Genomic DNA, 17,703 nt, shown 5'->3' on the forward strand with positions numbered 1-17,703 from the left:
CTGTTTTCTCTTGGCTCTACCACTTGTTGAAGCCATGAACAACAGATTTCCTGCATTTCCTGATATATTACCAGGATGCAAAAAAAAAAAAAAAAAAACATTGAATGTAATGAACACCAGTTTTTGGGTGAGACCCGGAGGCTCCCGGAGCTATCCAGATTGATATGGATATACTGTATTAGACTTTGGCATCAGTCAAGTAAATGGAGTTCTTAGGCCTACCGGGGACCATGAGCCAGAATCTGGCCCCTTCAGAGGCACAAGGAGCCTCTGAAGGGACCTATAGAAATGCACATGTGGTTTCGAGCATTCTATTTCTGCCATCGACTGGGTCAGGCACCCAAAAAGGTAAATGCCCCAAAACAAACCCTATTCTGGTTAAAACTACTACTGAAATTCAAACGAGTGAACAGAAATCCCCAAATGAAAACAAGCAAACGAGCATGACGTCACCACGTGCCGCTCCGCTGTCTGCCCAGCTCCCTTCTCACTGGGAGGGGGGTAGGGGGAGCCCCAGACTCCTTGTGCCGGCTATCTACACCCCAGTTCTGAGGCTGGATGTCAAAACATGCAAAAAAAAAAACGCCTACTGGAGGGATGGAGGGTTGCAGGCGATGAGTCACAATAACGTGGCTGAAGAATGTTGACCAGACCACACACTAGAACATAAGAACAAAGGTAACTGCAGAAGGCCTATTGGCCCATACGAGGCAGCTCCTATCTATAACCACCCAATCCTACTCATATACTTGTCCAACCCGCACTTGAAACAATCGAGGGACCCCACCTCCACCACGTTACGTGGTAATTGGTTCCACAAATCAACAACCCTGTTACCGAACCAGTATTTACCCAAGTCTTTCCTAAATCTAAACTTATCCAATTTATACCCAATTATAGAAGGTGAAGGGACGACGACGTTTCGGTCCGTCCTGGACCATTCTCAAGTCAATTGTGATGAGGAAGTTGATGCAGGCAATAAATAGGCAAGAGAGAGGTGAGGAGCAAGGTAAGGTGTAGTAGAGGGGATAATAGTAGGAATAAGAACTGCAGAAGGCCCATTGGCCCATACGAGGAAGCTCCTATTATAACCACCGAATAAGAAGGGGAATGAGTAATTGGAATAAGAAGAGGATAGCAAGGGAACGTAAGAGAAAACAATGAACAGAAAATAGAGAGAAGAGGGAAAGAAAAGGAAAGAGAAAGATAAATGGAAGGGTAAGCTTATGTTAGGTCACATATGTTAGAAAGATTAGAGCATTTGAGTATATATTGTGAAAGGGAAGAGTCAACAGCAACAAAGCCAGGACTAAAGTTCATGTTGGGTACGTTGTGTATTAAAACCGATTCAACAAGATGGCGTCTGTGTAGAGTAAGGCAGGAAAGATTATTTTGGAGGAAGACCAATCAATAGGATAATTAGAATCCCTCATATGACAGAAGAGAGCATTGTTAGTGTCTGCAGACTTTAACATTTCTCTCGTGTTCTTTAAGTCTGTCATTAAGAGTACGGCCAGTTTCGCCAAAGTATTGGAGAGAACAAGACGAACAGGATATAGATTAGACACCAGCAGCATTAGAAGCAGGAGGAGCAGTATGAACTAGATTGCTACGAAGTGTGTTAGTTTGTCGAAAGGCGAGATTAATGTCTAGAGGACGAAAGATATTGGTAAAAGTTTTGAGTTCAGATATGAAGGGAAGGCATAGTACAGTGCTACTAGTGTTGGAGGCAGGTTTAGGATGAAAGAAATTTCGTTTAGCTTGAGATAGAGGGTTGCCAGGGAGTCTCTCGGTCTCACCCAGAAACTGACGTTTCATTACATTCAAGGCTGATTTTCTGGGGGAGGGAGAGACCCCTTTGTTTCGCCTGAGCTACTTACCCAAAGAAAAAACGTGGGACTAACCCGGGAGGCAGTCGCCACTTGCATACCAACCCGAAAACAAAGCAACAGGCCGCAACCGCTGACCAAATGCGACACACGCCCAGCTAGGGCCAGGAACATTGTCCTGGCGAGTGCTCGCTAGGCAAGCACTGGTCACAAAGCCCCAGCCAAGAGACAACGCGTCCGTAAAAACATTGAGCGAGGGCTCAGGTAGGCACCGAGGCACTGAACCCTGAAAACACGAAGAGGAAGCCGACGACGCAACAACCGACACAAGGCCCCCTGAAGGCAGAACCCAGCGATCGTGAGAGAGGCGAAAGAGACGTCCCTGAAGGAGCCAGAACAGACAACATAGCCAAACTCAACCCGACAGGTAGACCAACACAGTAAAGTTCAGACTCCCGCACAAATCATCGACAAACTGTCGAGTGACCTGAGAGCACCCCAGAAACAATTGAAGGCAGGACTGAAGCTGAAGTAGAGACTCCGGAGGGAGAGACAAGGAAGCAGTCTGAGAGTCCAACACAAGACCCAACCAAGTCCGAACATGAGAGAGAACCAGATGGGACTTCCTCCAGTTCACTAGGAATCCAAACCCGGCGAGCTGGGAAAGCACCAAATCCCTTGCAAACAGACACGCAGATTGGCTGGGAGCCTACACCAGCCAGTCGTCGAGGTAGGCAAGCACCCAAACCCCTAACATACGCAGACGGGCCACCACGACAAAGGTAAGGCGTGTAAACACGAGAAGAGCCAGATCCCACTTGAATGGGAGGCAACAAAAGCAGTAACTGAGATGCCCCACAAGAAAATCGAGCCAGTCCCTGAACCCCGGATAAATTGGAATGTGCCAATATGCGACCCGGAGGTCCAGGGGCACCATGCAAGCGCCTGGCTCCAAAAGCAGCTGGACCTGGGACAGACTAGTCATCCGACAGGAGGGGCAAGAAACCCAGGGGTTCAGACGTGACAAGTCCAGAATGAACCACAGGTCCACATACGGGACTGGGAACAGACGGGAAACCCATCCGATGGATGTCATCGTTTCGACCATGCCCAAGTGCAGCCGCTCCAAGATGACTCGACAGAACGCAGAAAAGGAGGCCTGCCCCACTAGCCCTGAACTCCCTGAAGGAGAAGGGGCCACCCCCCCCCCCCCCAATTGCCACGTCAATGGGGCGAACAGCGAAAGGGCCGACATCCCTTGCGAGAACCCGACTTACACACAGAGCGATCACCACACCGATCAGATGAAGACAGGTCCGAAGGTGGTGCCAGCTCAAAAACTGGCACCACCAGCCGAACATGATGAGAGGAATCACGAGCCTTGGCATAACCTCTCTGGGAAGAACCCCCCACCACCTCGGGCCTCCTGGAGAACCAACAAGTCCAACATCGGACAGCAACTAGAAGAGGCTGCCTGCAGGTACTGTAGAAACTCACTAATGCGGGATCTGCCAATTCAGAAAACGCCCTAATCCGGCAAAAATCGTGGCCAGATAAAGTTATCTCCCTATCCGGCCAAACTGTTTATAGAAGCCAGACTGGCGGATATTTGGACGCATCAGCGTATAATGATAAGAGAGTTTGATACCTAAAAATCTCTCCAAAACCAAGGGTCTACTTGCCACCGAATATAAAATGTGAACCTTTACCACTGAGCGATAAGTCCGGCCTAACACTCTTTGTACACCACCACCAGGAAGAGAGGGAGTCATGAAGGGAGGGAGGGAGTCATCCTCACTGCTGTTCTTCCTCCCACACTCACTTCCTCACCCCCCCCACATCCCATACACTCTCTTTGCTCCACTGGTCACATAGCCTGCCTGCCTGCGTGCCTACCTCCCAGTCTCTCCCTCCCTCCCTGCCTACCTACCTACCTCCCTTCCTGCCTACCTCCCTCCCTCCCTCCCTGCCTGCCTGCCTGCCTGCCTGCCTGCCTCCCTCCCTCCCTCCCTCCCTCCCTCCCTCCCTCCCTCCCTCCCTCTCTCCCTCCCTGCCTGCCTGCCTGCCTCCCTGCCTGCCTGCCTGCCTCCCTGCCTGCCTGCCTGCCTGTCTCCCTGCCTCCCTCCCTGCCTGCTTCCTCCCTCCATGCCTGCCTGCCTGCCTGCTTCCCTCCCTCCCTCCCTGCCTGCTTCCTCCCTCCATGCCTGGCTGCCTTCCTCCCTGCCTGGCTGCCTTCCTCCCTCCCCCTGCCTGCCTCCCTCCCTTCCACACTGCCTGCCTGCCTTTCCCTCCCCCCTGCCTGCATGCCTTTCCCTCCCTCACTCCCTGCCCCCCTCCCTCCCCCTTGCCTGCCTGCCTGCCTGCCTACCTCCAAGTCTCTCCCTCCCTCCCACCCTGCCTGCCTTAACCGCCCCACATCCTGTACTGTCACAAAGTACGTTAATCCAGAAAACGTGCTAATCCGGCTGGGGATGCTTCCCATATAGTCCGGATTAGCGAGTTTATGCAGCACTGCCCAACCGCAGACTCTGCAGACAGCAAAGGACAAAAAGGTGAAGAAAACCTAAGAGCCAAGGCCCAAGCAGATTCAAAGGAGGAAGCGAGAACCACCTGCTGACACACGAGACGCGAAGCGAAAAACAGACCCACCACATTCCTCAGGATCGTCGCAAACAGCATAAAAAATGCGTCGCCGAGATCCAGGCACAAGACCCAGGAACAGCCCCAAGCACTTCCACATCCTCAAGTCAATCCGAGGATAGCTCCAGGAGGAAAAAGAACTGCAAGACCATAGACAACAGGCCATGAGCGTGCAAGTCCTCAGCAACCAGTGCAGCTGAAAGGGAGGGAACCTGCACGTGGAGCTGCACTACACCAATATTCTGAGGAAGGGCAGGGGTGAAAATGCATGCATTGAGGTGCGCAAACTCGCCCCCCCCCCCCCCCCCCCCGAGGTAAACCTGGACTACCATTAGCGCCTCATGCCATTCTAGCGTGCGGGAATGACAGAAAGTATAGCAAGCCTCCAACAAAAACAAGGGGCAGTTTGCTAGCCAGGACGACTCCAGAACCTCATAACAAACCCGGTAAAGAGATGAAGACCCAAACCTGAATGAAGACGGATTCATGATGGAGGCAGAATCCGGGTCCTGGAGGAGGTAAGCTGCAATGGCCTCCTGCACCTCATGAGGCAAGATGTGGGAAGCCGATAACCTCTGGAAGTATGGGACCAATGGACCCGAAGGGACACCAAACCCGAAGAGGGATTGACACAAAACCAACTCGTACGCAGAGGAGGGGTGGAAAAAAAAACCTACTCCTAGTAACAACAAGCCCCGCTCCAAGGGTAAAAAAAAAAGCGGGGTCCAATAGGGCCCCAAAGCCCCCAAGTCAACCCCTCCCCAGCCCCGGGAACCTCCACATCAGGACCCGGGGCTGAGTCGTCCTCCAAAGTCCCAGCCTGAAAAGAAAAACCGAATCAGCCGGAAAGGCAGGAAGGAATAGGAACCACTGGTCAGACCCAGATGCCACAGCAGGAAGAACCAACTCAAATGCCTCCATCGCCAGCCCGGAACGGGGCATCCTCCGAGACTGCCCAAGTCACAAAACCAGCTAAACCCTGCTCCGACCCTGAAGTCCTTAGACACTTCGGAGCCGGAAGCAGGGCGGAGGGGGGGGGGGGGGACCAGAATGAACCACAGCAGGGAAAGGACGAGGAGGTGCGGACTGAACCAGAGTCAAGGTGACTACCACCCCCAAGTACAGGGGTACCTCGGTTTAAGAGTTTAATCCGTTCCTGGAGACAGCTCGTAACCCGAAAACTCGTAAACCGAAGCTAATTTCCCCAAAAGAAATATTGGGAAATGAATTAATATGTTTCTGACTACCCAAAAAACTAACTTCAAACCAAATTTTATACCTAATTCATCGAAATCTACACTACAAAACTATGTTCAAGTTATTACTTACCCTTGCTGATGACTGCTGTTGGCATATGGAAGATGGTGAGGAGGGGGAGAAGGAGAGATGTTACTGTTTGGAAGGGAAGTCCCCTTCCATTATAACATTAGGCAGTGAGGACTTCTCTGGTGTGCACTCTCTGGCACATTTTGCCTGCATACCACCTGGACCTGCTTGTAGCTCACTGCTTGCTTGTCTTACTAAGAATCTGTCTAAAGACACTTGTTTTTCCCTATATTTTAACACTTGTCTGTAGTAAGACATCATATTGTCATTTAAAAGATCAATACAACGGCCTGCTACAGCTTTATCTGAGCGAGTTTTTTCAACAAAACTTTGCAGTTCTTCCCATACTTCACACATTTTCTTAATGAGGAAGGAACATCCTCTACTCCCAACTATTTTCTTAGGTTGAACCTTACCACTGGCTTTCTTGGGACCCATTGCAAGATATATAATAACAACATTTATGTTCAAATGGCCAAATATCCAACAAAACACTGTAAATCCTGGTGAAGAATTAGGCAGGATAGTCACTGGGCGCGAGGCACTGGTAAACTGAGCGGCGATTGCCGTGCCACCACGTGCTAGTCGGCCCGTACGTGTATCAACACCCTCGTATCCTAAGGCAACCCTCGTATCCCGATACAAATTTTCCGAGCAAATCCTGCTCGTAACTAAAAAAAACTCGTAACCAGGGGGCACTTGTAAGCTGAGGAACCACTGTACGGGTCTCTATAACCAAAATGGGGCAGCTATCAAAAGAGCGCATTGCAGCAACCTAAACTGTGCATGCAATGCCTGAGCTGCCTGCACCCAAATAGAATCATAAGTGGACTGGGTGAACTGAGTCACAAACAAGTTACAAAACTTTCAGAAATCTGGGTCGAAGGTGTCACCAACCCAACAGGCAGCACGACGGAAGAAAACACAGTGAGAGTCACCCAGAGGCAAGGAGACAGAGCAACCCCTCAAACTCGCACAAAGTGAGAGGGGACCTAAGGGTCACATCTATTAGACCCAAGTGCCCCACGGGAATTCTCATGGCCCTTAAACTGGTATACCATCACTAATGAAAGCCCAGGCAGGGTACTGCGACCCGGCACCCAAGTCTACCAAGAAAACCACTAAATGCTGCACCCTCGGGACATGTCCACTCACGGGGAACTAGTGGAGGTACCACTAAGACTCAATGGTAATAACCGAACACAAGGGGCAACCCCCGCCAGGCTGGGAAACAAAAGAAAAACCCCGCAAGAGGACAACGTACCCAGGCGGAACAGAGCCGGCAGCTATGAGAGGTGATAATTAGCTGTGCAGTTCCAGTGCAAACTATCCCTTCCAAAAGGCAACCAAGGATGCAGAAAAAAACCCCAGCACACTAAGAGTGGCTGATCACCGAGCAGCAAAGGACCAAGCAGAGGTAGATCCCAAGGTGACTCGTGGAAGGTGGCCCTAAGTCCCAAGGCAGTACTTACTCCTGGCTCACACACCACCAAAAAACAGCACCACACCATAAGGCACAGAGCTAGAGGACAAATCTGGAGTCAGAGTCGCACGACCGCTGCCTATCACATCAGCTCACAAACTGGGGTCTGGGGCTCCCCTTTCCCCCTTCTTGGGAGGGGTGGACCTGCGTAGACAGCGGCATGGCACATGGTGACGTCATGCTCGTTTACTCGTTTTCATTTAGGGAGTTCTGTCCACTCATTTGAATTTCAGTAACAGTTTTAACCAGAATAGGGGTTTGTTTTGGGGCGCTTACCTTTTGGGTGCCTGATCCGGTCGATGACAGACATAGAATGCTCCAAACCAAATGTGCATTTCTATAGCCCATTGCTCCTCATGCCTCTCTGAGGGGTCCAGGTTCTGGCTTGTGGTCTCTGGTAGGCCTAAGTACTCCATTCTGAGTACTTTTTGACATACTTTTCGAGTAGCATTTTGACTGATGCCAAAGTCAAATATATATCCATATCAGCCTGGATAGCTCCAAGAAGCCAAAGGGTCTTCCCCCCAAATATATGCCCAGATATAAAATGGTAAGAGGGGAAAAGTCTTTGCACACCGCAGTTAGCCACAAAAACAATACAGGGTCGTCGAGCAGGTGCAGAGGTTGCGCCGCTGCAACGCAGTGGTCGGATGTGAAACTACATAAGCCTCTCGTGAGTTAAGGCGCCGCTTGGGGCCGGACAGCAAACGAATAGATGGAATAAACGAAAGATTGAGGTCCAGCAGTTAGGCTGGGGAGTGTAACATTCCAGAGCTGGGTAAATATTCTGAGAAACATCCCAGAGCTGGGTTAATATTCTGAGAAACATCCCAGAGCTGGGTTAATATTCTGAGAAACATCCCAGAGCTGGGTTAATATTCTGACAAACATCCCAGAGCTGGGTTAATATTCTGACAAACATCCCAGAGCTGGGTTAATATTCTGACAAACATCCCAGAGGTGGGTTAATATTCTGAGAAACATCCCAGAGCTGGGTTAATATTCTGACAAACATCCCAGAGCTGGGTTAATATTCTGACAAACATCCCAGAGCTGGGTTAATATTCTGAGAAACATCCCAGAGCTAGGTTAATATTCTGAGAAACATCCCAGAGCTGGGTTAATATTCTGAGAAACATCCCAGAGCTGGGTTAATATTCTGAATAACATCCCAGAGCTGGGTTAATGTTCTGAATAACATCCCAGAGCTAGATTAACATTCTGAGAAACATCTGAGATATGGGTTAATTTGCTGACAAACATCGCAGAGGGCAGAACTTCAGTACAGTATTGAGCAAACAAACTTTTGAACATGAACAGAGATGCCAAACACAATCCCAAGAATTAGGAACCTCCCTGATGAACATGTACAGAGAAGGATGACAAAGACAATCCATAGAATTAGGAACGTCCCTGATGAAGAGATTAAAACTTTCTTTACATTCTTTACAAAGGTTAAGAACAAGTAGGAGAGAAGACTCAGGTATACAAAGTTTAAAAATAAAGAGTATAAGGGCATGAACTTGTAAGCCGTACCCTAGAGTACGAACTCACAAAACCAATCCTTTACTTATTTATTTATTTATTTATTTATTTATTTATTTATTTATTTATGCATATACAAGAATGTACATAAGGAATGTGAGGATACAAATATGGTAATTACAGTCTTGTAAAGCCACTAGCACGCGCAGCGTTTCGGGCAGGTCCTTAATCTAAGAAAATTTTAAGGAGGTAAATACTTGCAAAATTTATAGACAAAAAAAATGATAACAGTTACATGAAATTAAAAAAAAGAAGATGAGAGAAAATTGTAGGTACAGTATATTAAAGCACATAGGTAGCTAAGATTGATTGCAATGACAGCTTGAATGGTAGTTGACAAAAACTGGTAGGCACAATACAGCAGAAACAATAAAAGATTGATTGCAATGACAGCTTGAATGGTAGTTGACAAAAATTGGTAGTCACAATACAGCATATGGCTAGCACATAAAAGAAGACAGCAATGAACACAATGATAAGGTTGTTTGATATTACATAAAAATTAGGAGATTGGGTAACACTAGGTACAGAGCAAATTTAAAGCTCAGTGTAGGAAACTAAGAAGATGAAGTTAGGTACTTTTTGGTTTTGCTTTTAAATAAGGCAAAAGTTTTACAGTTTTTCAATTCACTAGGGAGTGAGTCCCATAGACTAGGTCCCTTAATTTGCATAGAGTGTTTACACAGATTAAGTTTGACCCTGGGGATATCAAAGAGATATTTATTTCTGGTGTGGTGATAATGGGTCCTATTACATCTGTCCAGGGAGAGTTTCAGAGCATGGTTTGCATTTAAGAACAGGGTTTTGTAAATGTAGTTGACACAAGAGAATGTGTGGAGGGAGTTAATATTTAGCAAGTTTAGGGATTTAAACAAGGGAGCTGAGTGTTGTCTGAAAGCAGAGTTAGTTATTATTCTGATAGCAGATTTGTGCTGTGTGATGATGGGCTTAAGGTGGTTTGCAGTGGTAGACCCCCATGCACAGATACCATAATTAAGATAGGGGTAGATTAGTGCATAATATAGTGAGAGGAGAGCAGAGTTAGGAACATAATATCTGATTTTGGAGAGTATACCAACAATCTTAGAGATTTTCTTAGTTATGTGATGAATGTGGGTGCTGAAGTTGAGTCTCTTGTCTAGGAATAGGCCAAGAAACTTGCCATCATTTTTATTACTGATGTTAATGTTGTCTATCTGTAGCTGAATTGCATTTGATGATTTGCTTCCAAATAAGATGTAGTAAGTCTTTTCGATGTTTAATGTTAGTTTGTTCGTTGACATCCATAAGTGGACTTTTTTTAATTCATTATTCACAACATTATTTAGTGTATGTGGGTTGAGGTTTGAATAGATAAGGTAGTATCGTCAGCAAACAATATAGGTTTGAGAATATTAGAGACATTAGGCAGATCGTTTATATATATAAGAAATAGAAGAGGTCCTAAGATGCTGCCCTGTGGCACTCCAACGGTAATTGGTAGAGTGGAAGAAGTTGTATCATTGATGGTTACATATTGGTGTCTGTCACTAAGATAGGATCGAATGTAGTCAAGGGCAAGGCCTCGGATTCCATAATGCTGGAGTTTAAGTAAGAGGTAGTTGTGATTAACAGTATCAAAGGCTTTTCTTTGGTCAATGAAGAGTCCAATTGGAAACTCATTTTTGTCAAGGGCTGAGTAGATAACGTCAAGGAGACTAATGATTGCATCGTTGGTGCTCTTTTGGGACCGGAAGCCAAACTGGCAGGGGCTGAGTATGTCGAATTTTACGAGGTAGGAATAGAGCTGTTTGTAAATAATTTTTTCAAATATTTTTGATAGAATGGGTAGATTTGATATTGGTCTATAATTGTTTATGTCAGCCGGATTGCCTCCTTTATGGACTGGCGTTACTCTTGCTTTATTGAGGATATCAGGGAAGGTGTGACACTCTATAGATTTGTTGAACAGTAGTGCTATGGGTGCGGCAAGGGCATGGGAGGCTCTCTTGTACACAATGGACGGAATTTCACTGGTGTTCCCTGCCTTGGTTTTTAGAGAGTGTATGATGGACAAAACATCTGCTGGGCTGATTGGTGAAAGGAGAAGAGAGTTTGGATAGCTGCCTGAGAGATATGTGTTAATATGTGTCTGAGTCTGTGGGATTTTACTGGCAAGATTAGCACCAACCGATGAAAAGAAACTATGAAATTCATTTGCCATTTCTAAATCAGTTGGCGGTATATCCCCATCCTTGTAGAGTTTTATTTGGTTATGTGAGTGTTGTTTAGTTCCTAGGATACTAGAGATAGTTTTCCAAGTGCTTTTCATGTTGCCTTTTGCTTCATTGAATCTATTCACATAATATGCAAGTTTTGCCTTTCTTATGATACTGGTAAGCATTGATGAGTACCTTTTAGCTACTTCCTTTGAAACTAGGCCAATCCTAACTTTCTTTTCATATTCATGTTTCTTGTTGATTGAGTTGAGAATGCCACTTGTGAGCCATGGATTGTTTAATCTTTTGTCAGTTACTTGCTTGGTAAGAAGGGGACAATGAAGGTTGTAGAGGCTTAAAGTTTTGGAGAGGAAGAGGTTAGCTAATGAATTTATATCATGGGTATTATTGAATTCAGAATCCCAGTTAATATTGTGAAGTGCCTCTGTAAGATTGTCTAAAGCTGATTCACTGTGTAGCCTAAATGAAAGTTTCTTGCTTTTTGGTGGTGTTATGTCCATGTTCGCTATGAGAAAGGTAGGATAGTGGTCAGTTGTTCTGTCGTAGATTATACCAGATACAAGGGGATCTGTTATGTTTGTCCATATGTGGTCCAAGGTAGTGGCTGAAGTTTGAGTGAATCGGGTAGGTTTGGTGATTGTGGGGATTAGCATACAGGAGTTCATGCTGTTAAGGAAATAGTCAACTTGAGAGCAATTTTGTTGACCCAGGTCAATATTAAAGTCTCCTCCCAAAATGATGTGGTTTTTGTTGAGATTGTTGTTTATAATAAGATTCCTTAGGTTGTCTGAGAAAGAAGCTATGTTAGTATTGGGAAATCTATAGATGGCTCCAATAGCCAAAGAGGATTTAAGGGATTTAATTGTAAACTGAGCAAAAGTATATTCACAGTAGTCATCTCTGTCACTAATAACACTGTTGCAGATAAATGTATCTCGGTAATATATAGCTGTGCCACCACCTTTTTTATTAGGCCTACAGTTATGAATGGCTTTATAACCAGCTAAGTTGTAGAGTTGGGTATAGTCTTTATTTAGCCAAGTTTCTGTTAAAATAATGAGCGATAGGTTAGTACCTAGTGCTGTGAGCAATGCATTTAAATCGTCAAAATGTTTACCAAGTGATCTAACATTTTGGTTATAAACTGATAGACAGGTGCTATTTTGAAGTTTGTGTTTAGCCTGGTGTGCTGTGAAATACTTGCAATAATGATGATCAATGTGCTGGTTGGTGTAGATATGAGACAGAAGATTTTGATCAGGATCAATATCAGTGTGCATAGAGATGCAGAGGGATCACGATACACGATAAAGCAAAACACAAGAATAAAAGCAAATACAATAAAATAGTAACAATTTAGAAGTAAAATAAAGATCCAATAGATAGCCAGGAAGGACACAGAAGTTACATAAAATAAAAAACAGAAAATCAGTAGAGACTGACAATATAAATATAAAATAAAAAATAATAAGAAAAATAATAATCATAAAAAAAATGATCTTGAAGATAATTTGCTTAGTAATGGTTAATTAACAGGGTAATAAAAAGCCCTAATTTTAGTGACAAGGGGATTAACTTAGAACAAATAATTAAGAGTATAAAACAGGCAAAGATGACAAACAAAAAAAATAAAATAAAAATAAAAATAAACACCTTTGGAAAGGAAAGGCAGAGCTTAAGTACACTTTGGTTGTATGTGAGACTACAAATTATGTTCTGGTTATTCAGCTGATATCCTACAGTCATCCAGGAAAGAAGTGAGGTGTGCTTCAGTGGTTATGACATAAGTTTTTCCAGAGTCAGTCTTCCTAGCTATTATTTTACCATCGCGCACAAAACAATGTTTAATAGCAGTGGATCTTTTGCAAATTCCACGTAGTTTAAATAAGAGATTTTGTCTGAATCTGGTAAGACATTCGTTCACATAAACATTGGATTTCCTAGCGACTGCAGCAGTGATAAGGTCTGACTTGCGGGAGCAGCTATCCAACTTCACACGTATCTTTCTGTTGTTTGTACCAGATGATTTGGTACCCACTCTATAAGCTGACTTAATGTCTCTTGCTTCGATTGAATAATTCAACTTAGTACGCAATTCCTGGATCACGATGGCAGTACAGTCTTCTCTGTCAGTTTCATGGGGAAAATCATGTGATGAGATGATGACAAATCAAGGAGCTTAAGTTGGTCTGATTCGTCTTGGGTTGCAGTGTGTTGCTGTTGTAGGGAGTTAAAATGGTTCTCTAACTTTTGTAACATCTCTTCTTGCTTCTTAGAGGTTTCTGCTGGTTTAAAGTTAGTAACCGAGATCTGAAGAGAGCTTAATTCCTGTTCGAGGTGGTCGACTCTGACAGACAGATCTTGGTTAATCTTGTGCATGGCCAAAGCATCACTCTGTAGCTTCATTATCAGGTCCGACTGCTCTCGGATTATAGACTTTTGGTCATCATGTATTTGAGTCAATAATCTGAGCCATGGATTATCAGCGAGACGCTTAAAGTCAGAACATGGGGAGGCAGCTCGTTTAAGTTGCTCCATATGGTTACATAACTGTTGTAAGGCTCGAGTCAGTGACGACGCTTCAATCAGCTGGGAAGGTTTGTTATTGTTGACGCACGGAGGGTCGGTACACCCGCGTTATTCCTGTTGCTAGCTTGGCTGGTTGGGTTCATCCTGATAGGTGTGCTATCTTTCTTTGCGGCCTTACCGAACTTAGAATTGTTTTGCATGGTAGCAGCAGAGATGTACGCAGCAGATGGGGTAGACTCGTTGATATGGCAGCAGCAAACGTCAGGTTAGCTTCCTCCAGGGAGCAACACTAATGAGGTCGAGATGAGCTAGTAGGTTAGGTTTTGACGAATATTTCGGTCACATTTAGGTCACTGGGTACTTAGCTGCCTTCTGGGGTTGTTACATCATGTTTGGGATGTTGTGGGCTCAAGGAGCAGCTGATAAAGTTGGAGGGGCAGCAGCACTTCCTTACTTATAGTGTAGATATGTTACTTTAAAACAGGGATGTAGAGCCAATGTGCATTTATAAACACTTCAAACCTTCAAACACAAGAGTAACAACATGGGGCTGGTACCATATTTTTTGAATTGGCAGAACTCGACAATCAAAGTAGACTTGTTATTGACTTGTTAATGGACTTGTTATTCACAAACAATGATGAACTAATCAGAGACATCACAATCTCAGATACTTCATACTCAGATCATAAGCTCATTGAAGTGCGAACTAGCATAAAAAACGGTAGTAGGTCTAAGAGACCCAACAAGTGAGAAGGAATATTCAATCAATTCAATTTCAACAATAGGAGGATTGACTGGGAAAAAATAAATGTAGACCTTGCAACCATTCAATGTAAGACGGTCTTATGCGACAAAACTCCCACACAGGGAATAGCTCAACTGACAGCTGAGGCTTACAAGGTCTGCTTGAAGCACGTGCCTGTGAGGAGGGGCAGAAAGAGGACCACTCTAGAAAGAGAACGCAGACGACTGTACAGGAGAAGGAAAAAATAACCGAAATGCTTCGGCAGACACAACTATCACAAGCAAGGAAAACAAGCCTAAGCAGGGAGATCGAAGAAATAGAACAAACATTGAAGTGATCATATGAGTCTGAGGAAATGGAATTGGAACAGAAAGCTATACAAGAGATAAGGAAAAATTTGAAATATTTTTTCACATACGCAAAATCAAAATCCAAAACCTCAACCAGTATTGGACCGTTAATTACAAATGAAGGTACGTACACAGAGGACAACAAAGAGATTAGTGAAATTCTAAGAGGCCAGTATGAGGCTATGTTTAGCACACCAATAAACAACATGAAAGTTGATGACCCAGACAGCTTCTTTATGAATGACATTCAAGCTGCAGATAATATAACAGATATTACCACAAACTCGGAAGACTTTGAAAGAGAAATTGACAATATGCCTATGCACTCAGCTCCTGGGCCTGACTCATGGAATTCAATATTCATAAAGAATTGTAAAGTACCAGTAGCGAGAGCACTCAGCGTAATATGGAGAAAGAGCCTGGATACAAGGGAGATACCAGTAGCACTTAAATCTTCAGATATAGCTCCGTTGCACAAGGGGAGAAGTAAAGCCTTGGCAAAAAAAGGCCAGTTGCACTAACATCACACATAAAAGTGTTTGAAAGAGTGATTAGGAATCAAATTTCTAGTTTTATGGAAAACAATGAATAGCACAATCCAGGACAACATGGATTTAGAGCGGGAAGATCCTGTCTGTCACAGTTACTCAATCACTATGACAAAATCACAGAAGCCCTAGAAGAAAAGCAAAATGCAGATGTTGTATACACAAACTTTCCAAAGGCGTTTGACAAATGTGACCATGAGGTGATAGCTCACAAAATGAGGTCAATGGGAATAACTGGAAAAGTAGGACACTGGATACTCAATTTCCTGTCGAACAGAACACAAAGAGTAACAGTCAATCAAATAAAATCGAGTCCAAGCGATGTTAAAAGCTCTGTACCTCAAGGTACAGTCCTTGCACTGCTACTGTTCCTTATTCTCATATCTGATATAGACAAAAATACACGGCACAGCTTCGTGTCGTCCTTTGCAGATGACACAAAAATCAGCATAAAAATTACCTCTGCTGAAGACATTGAAAAACTACAAGCAGATGTCAACAAAGTTTTCGATTGGACAGCAGATAATAACATGATGTTTAACAGTGATAAATTTCAGGTACACTGTATTCAGGTATGGCAAAAATGAGGATCTGAAACATAATACAGGTTACAAAACACAATCGAATCTTCCCATAGTAGAAAAACAGCATGTCAAGGATTTGGGAATAATAATGTCCGACGATCTAACATTTAGGGAGCATAGCAAAGCAAATATCGCTTCAGCCGGAAAAATGATCGGATGGATTACGAGAACTTTCAAATCCAGGGATCCCATCACAATAGTTGTACTCTTCAAGTCACTTGTACTCACCTAGTTGTGTCTGCAGGATCGAGCATTGACTCTTGGATCCCGCCTTTCGAGCATCGGTTGTTTACAGCAATGACTCCTGTCCCATTTCCCTATCATACCTGGTTTTAAAATTATGAATAGTATTTGCTTCCACAACCTGTTCCTGAAGTGCATTCCATTTTCCCACTACTCTCACGCTAAAAGAAAACTTCCTAACATCTCTGTGACTCATCTGAGTTTCAAGCTTCCATCCATGTCCCCTCGTTCTGTTACTTTTCCGTGTGAACATTTCGTCTATGTCCACTCTGTCAATCTCTCTGAGTATCTTATACGTTCCTATCATGTCCCCCCCTCTCCCTTCTTCTTTCTAGTGTCGTAAGGCACAGTTCCCTCAGGCGCTCCTCATACCCCATCCCTCGTAGCTCTGGGATGAGTCTCGTTGCAAACCTCTGAACCTTTTCCAGTTTCATTATATGCTTCTTCAGATGGGGACTCCATGATGAGGCGGCATACTCTAAGACTGGCCTCACGTAGGCAGTGTAAAGCGCCCTAAATGCCTCCTTACTTAGGTTTCTGAATGATGTTCTAACTTTTGCCAGTGTAGAGTACGCTGCTGTCGTTATCCTATTTATATGTGCCTCAGGAGATAGATTAGGTGTTACGTCCACCCCCAGGTCTCTTTCACGCGTCGTCACAGGTAGGCTGTTCCCCTTCATTGTGTACTGTTCTTTGGTCTCCTATCTCCTAGTCCCATTTCCATAACTTTACATTTGCTCGTGTTGAATTCCAGTAGCCATTTTTCTGACCATCTCTGCAACCTGTTCAGGTCCTCTTGGAGGATCTTGCAATCCTCATCTGTCACAACTCTTCTCATCAACTTTGCGTCATCCGCAAACATCGACATGTAGGACTCTACGCCTGTAAACATGTCGTTAACATATACAACAAATAGAATTGGTCCCAGCACCGATCCTTGTGGTACTCCACTTGTTACTGTTCGCCAGTCCAACTTCTCGCCCCTTACCGTAACTCTTTGGCTCCTTCCTGTTAGGTAGTTCCTTATCCATGCTAGGACCTTTCCCCCCAACCCCGCCTGCCTCTCAAGCTTGAACAGCAGTCTCATGTGCGGTACTGTATCAAAGGCTTTTTGGCAGTCCAGAAATATGCAGTCTGCCCAACCATCTCTGTCCTGTCTTATCCTCGTTATTTTATCATAGAATTCCAGAAGGTTTGTTAGGCACGATTTCCCTGTCCAGAACCCATGTTGATGTTTGTTCACAAACCTAATGTTCTCCAGGTGTGCAACCAGTCGTAGCCTAATTATTCTTTCCAGTATTTTACAGGGGATGCTTGTCAGTGATACAGGTCTATAGTTAAGTGCCTCCTCCCTATCACCTTTCTTGAAGATCGGCACGACATTTGCCTTCTTCCAGCAACTGGGCAATTCTCTTGACATAAGTGACTCATTAAAGATCATTGCCAGAGGCACGCTGAGGGCCTGTGCTGCTTCTTTTAGTATCCACGGTGATACTTTGTCTGGTCCAACTGCTTTAGTTGCATCTAGAGTTGTCAACTGTTTCATTACCTCCTCTGCTGTCACCTCTATATCTGATAGTCTTTCATCTATGGTAACCCCTTCCAACAATGGGAGCTGCTCAGGCTCGGTAGTGAACACTCCATGGAAACTGGCATTCA

The 17,703-nt window shown here is 44.6% G+C and overlaps 1 protein-coding gene across 1 annotated transcript in view; it reads right to left on the bottom strand.

Annotated features, from left to right (window-relative positions):
- LOC138371309 (uncharacterized) overlaps window positions 1–17,703 on the bottom strand; it is a 71,748-nt gene that overhangs the window by 22,682 nt on the left and 31,363 nt on the right. The gene's annotated exons all lie outside the window — the stretch shown is intronic.

Source organism: Procambarus clarkii, chromosome 35, assembly GCF_040958095.1.
Source record: "Procambarus clarkii isolate CNS0578487 chromosome 35, FALCON_Pclarkii_2.0, whole genome shotgun sequence".
Lineage (NCBI taxonomy): Eukaryota > Metazoa > Arthropoda > Malacostraca > Decapoda > Cambaridae > Procambarus > Procambarus clarkii.